Below are 4,773 nucleotides of genomic sequence, written 5' to 3'. Positions count from 1 at the left end.
TTGTTAGATAGGACTGTGTCCCACCACAGAGTTTCTGATTCAAGAGGTCTGGGTTGCGCTGGGGCTTTGCTTTTCTAACAAGTTCCCAGGTGAAGCTGCTAGTCTGGGGGCCGGTCTTTGAGAGCCTCTTGCCTGCATTCTCAGGACTCCTTTTGTGGCTTGTGGACCCACAGCCTGGGGTGTCTCCCAGAAGCTTGTTAGAGATTCAGAATCTTGGCGCAGTAGCTCATACCTGTAATACCAGCAACTGGGGAGGCTAAGGCTGGAGGATTGCTTGAGCCCAGAAGTTTGAGATCAACCTGGGCAACATAGAGACACCTCGTCTCTATTTTAAAAAAGCAGTCTATGGCCATACCACCCTGAACGCGCCTGATCTCGGAAGCTAAGCAGGTTTGGGCCTGGTTAGTACTTAGATGGGAGACCGCCTGGAAATAACGGGTGCTGTAGGCTTTTGGCTTGGCTGGGCGCAGTGGCTCACACCTGTAATCCCAGCATGTTGGGAGGCTGAGGCGGGCAGATCACGAGGTCAGGAGTTCGAGACCAGCCTGGCCAACATGGTGAAACTCCATCTCTACTAAACATACAAAAATTAGCTGGATGTAGTGGCAGGCGCCTGTAATCCCAGCCACTCCGGAGGCTGAGGCAGGAGAATCGTTTGAACCCAGGAGGCAGAGGTTGCAGTGAGCTGAGATCACACCATTGCACTCCAACCTGAGCGAGACTGTCTCAAAAAATAAAAATAAACAAAATAAAAATGCGGGGCGTGATGGCTCACACCTGTAATCCTAGCACTTTGGGAGGCCAAGGCAGGTGGACTGCTTGAGCTCAGGAGTTTGAAACCAGCCTGGGCAACATGGTGAAACCCTCGTCTCTTCAAAAAATACAAAAATTAGCTGGGCATGGTGGCTCATGGCTATAGTCCCAGCTACTTGGGAGGCTGAGGTGAGAGAATGGCTTGAGCCTAGAAGGTCGAGGCTGCAGTGAGCTGTGATTGTGCCACTGCACTCCAGCTTGGGTGACAGAGCAAGACCCTGTCTCAAAAATAAATAAATAAATAAATAAATAACAAATATAAATATAAATAATAAATAGAAGGCCGGGTGCAGTGGCTCACCCCTGTAATTGCAGCACTTCGGGAGGCTGAGGCGGGCAGATCACCTGAGGTTGTGAGTTTGAGACCAGCCTGACCAACATGGAGAAACCTCATCTCTACTAAAAACACAAAATTAGCCGGGCATGGTGGCGCATGCCTGTAATCCCAGCTACTCGGGAGGCTGAGGCAGGAGAATCACTTGAACCCAGGAGGCAGAGGTTGCAGTAAGCTGAGATCGCACCACTGCACTCCAGCCTGGGCAACAAGAGCAAAACTCCATCTCAATAATAATAATAATAATAATAATAATAAATAGAAATAATAAATAAATAAATAAAAAAGAAATTCAGAATCTCCAACCCCACCCCAGACCTGCTGAGTCAAATTCGTATGTTAACGACATCCCGCCGTGAGTACATGCACTTTTCAGTTGAAGCGGGGCTGGAAGGTCACCTTGGCTAACCCCATGCCATCGATGAGGAGACTGAGGCAGAGAGAGGTGGAGGCCCCTCTGGGTTACAGAGCCACTAAGGATCCACTCAGGGCTTGGAACCAGGTCTCTGCAGGGGAGATGGGGAGGGGAAGGGGCTCTTGTGGGTGGAGCCGAGTGCACAGTCTTAAAGACTGGCCCCTTTCTCCACAACTACACAAATGGTTAGTTTTGCCATTTGCGGAAGGAGGGTGGGAGTGTGGGGGGAAATTGTAGGCAGCTCCAGCTCCATTCATTCAGCAGAATTTGTTGGACATCTGCCATGGGGCTGGCCACTGCTGTAGGCCCTGGGGACACATGAAGTGGGCAGTCTAGTGTGAAAACAGACATAAACAGGTCAATATGTAAATGATCAAGGTCCACTCACCCATTATCCAAGTTAGAATGAGAATAAAATGAGGCCATGGCTCAGGGCTGGTGCAGGGGAGGGAGGAGGCAGCCGGGGCTGTCTGAGACATGGTGGTCTGGGAAGGGAAGGGCTCTGGGGATGAGACACTGGAGCTGAGGCCTAGGGAGGAGGAGCCAGTCCTGGGAAGGGCTAAGGGGAAGAGCCTGGGGCAGGGAGCAAGACGGGGCAAAGGCCCTGAGGCAGAAAGAGGGGAGCCTGGAGTTGGAGGGAAAGCCAGGGGGCCAGAGAGGCTGGGAGAGAGGGAGGCAGAGGAGGAGAGTGGCGGAGGTTCAGGTAGGGGGTATCTCAGAGGCTGCCAGGAGTGTGGCTTAGTGGCAGTGTGGTGGGGGCCATGGGGTGGTTCAAAGCAGGAAGGAAGCCTGAGTGGGTCTGGGTGTTTTCCTTGGGATTTTTACTGAGGTCTACACTTCCTACAGTGAAATGCGACGGCACACACTGGTGTGGCCTGCCCCAGGTAGGGATGGAACCCCTTCCCATCCCGGGGGTTCTCTCACACCCCACCCACCCCACACCACCCCACATCACCCCCCCACCCCACTGCACCCCACCCCCCACCACATGCCACCCCCTCACGCCATGCCACTGCACCCCACCTCACCTCATCCCACCCCACTCTGTCCCCCACCCCATCTCACCTCACCCTACCCCACCCCATCCTCCACCCCACTCCCCACCCCACCTCACCCCACCCCACCTCATCCCACCCTATCCCATCTCCCATCCCACCTCCCCACCCCACCTCATCCCACGCCACCCCATCTCCCATCCCACCCTCCCACTTCACCTCATCCCACCCCACCTCATTCCACCCACCCCACCCCATCCCCCACGGCACCTCACCTCACCCCACCCCAGCCCACCTCACCCCACCCCACCCCAGCCCACCTCACCCCACCCCATCCCACCTCACCCCACCCCATCCCCCACCCCACTCCACCTCACCCCAACCCCCACCCCATCCTGCACCCCACTCCACCTCACCCCATCCCACTTCACCTGTGGAGGCAACCACTGCTCCTATTCCCATGACCCTCAATTCACTCTGCCTGACTTTGAAGTCCATGTAAAGGGACCCACTGCAGGGCATCTGTGGATCTGTGGCTCTGGCTTCTGTCACTGGGCTCGGTGTTTTGGAGACACACCCCTCTGCCCCCTTGGTTTGGAGCCTCTCGTGGCCGGTTCCTTTTCACCTGTGAGTTGCAGTCCTTCCATCTGTTTTTCCATTCTCCTATTGATAGATACAACCAGGGCTGTTTCCATTTTGGACTGTATGAATATCATTGCCATTCACAAGTCTTTGGGTGAACAAACATTTTCATTTCTCTCTGGCCAATTACCTGAGCGTGCAATTGCTGGCTCATAGTGTTGTGTTTAATCTTATAAGAAATTTATAACCTTATGAGAAACTGCCAGAGTAGCTGAGTGTGCTGGTGTGCCTATAGCCCCGGTTACTTAGGAGGCTGAGGTGGGAGGATCACTGGAGCCCAGGAGTTCAAGGCCAGTTTGGGCAACACAGCATTTTTTAGAGACTTTGTCTCAGAAAAAAAAAAAAAAAAAGAAAGAAGAGAAAAGAAGAGAAACTACCAAATTGTTTGCTGCAATGGCTACATACCATAGAGAGTCCCAGGAGTGGAGATGGGCTGTCGGGGAAGAGAGGAAGCCAGGAAAGAAGGCATCCCCTGCAGTCACCCAGAAGGGAGAGAACATGGCCTGGCCTGGGGTGGCTGTGAAGCTGGAGAGCATCTGTCTGCAGTGCTAGTGAATGAATAAAGTGCTGTGGGTCCCCGGTCCCCTGCAGAGCTGTCTCCAGCACTGACACATTCCCTGTCTGTCCCGTTCTGGGGCAGTGTTGCTGTGCCCACTGAGGGAGAAGAGGAAGTGAGCCCAGGCACTTGCCACCCACAGACCACATCCTGCAAGGGTTTCCTGGGGTCCACTGTGCTCCAGGCCCCATGCTGGGACTGCTTGGCATCCCCGCTTCCTGGGTGCTCCCTTTCTGGGGCTCCAAGTTTGGCACAGACCCAGGTTGCAGGAGGGCAATGGGCAGAGTGCTTGGCAGGAGGGAGCAGCAAGGGTGAAGGCCTGGAGGCAAGAAAGCCTGGAGCACACAGGTGGCAGGGGTAGGTGGGCGTCCTGCTTTCCAGAGTGCTAGGCTGTGTGCCAGGGACCTGGCTCGACGCTTCACATCAATCATCTCCACTCACTCCACACAACAATCTGCAGCAGAGGGGTTATGATTAATCGGGCTGTACAAATCAAGAAACCGAGGCACAGAGAGGTCACATATTCACTCTAGGTCACACAGCCCATGAGGGATGGAGCTGAGATTTGCAAGCAGGCAAGAGGAGGGTGGTGGGCAGGAAGCAGATTCCTGAAGGCCCAGATGCTCTGACAAGGCTCTGCAGCCACCTACACACCCAGGGATGTGGACACACTGCAGTGTGCCCAGGAAATGCTGGCCAGGTCAGGGAGGCAGCCACTCAGCAGCCCTGCCACTGACCCTTGGTCTCTTCAGGGCTGCTCCCAGGGATGATGTTCTGAGAGTTGTAAGAGGCCGACCAGACAATCCTCAATCTCCAGCAGGATCCCTGAGCTGGCCCGGTGGCCCAGCGTGGGCTGCACCTCACGCAGGCATTGCAGCAACTCTTGTTGGTGGCCTGATAGACGAGACAAACTCTTCTCTAGAAAGGGACGAGAAGTTTTGTTCAAAGTCCTGGATCAATTTTATATTACTATTGAGAGCTGCTAAAGAAAGTAATTATAAAGTAGGCTTGAAAAATC

General features: G+C 54.2%; 1 pseudogene; it reads left to right on the top strand.

Annotated features, from left to right (window-relative positions):
- Window positions 1-341: 341 nt before the first annotated feature.
- On the top strand, window positions 342-450 carry LOC129471781 (uncharacterized; annotated as a pseudogene).
- The last annotated feature ends 4,323 nt before the right edge of the window (window positions 451-4,773 follow it).

The sequence above is a fragment of the Symphalangus syndactylus genome, chromosome 21 (genome assembly GCF_028878055.3).
Source record: "Symphalangus syndactylus isolate Jambi chromosome 21, NHGRI_mSymSyn1-v2.1_pri, whole genome shotgun sequence".
Lineage (NCBI taxonomy): Eukaryota > Metazoa > Chordata > Mammalia > Primates > Hylobatidae > Symphalangus > Symphalangus syndactylus.
This window is presented reverse-complemented; position numbering and strand designations above follow the sequence as displayed.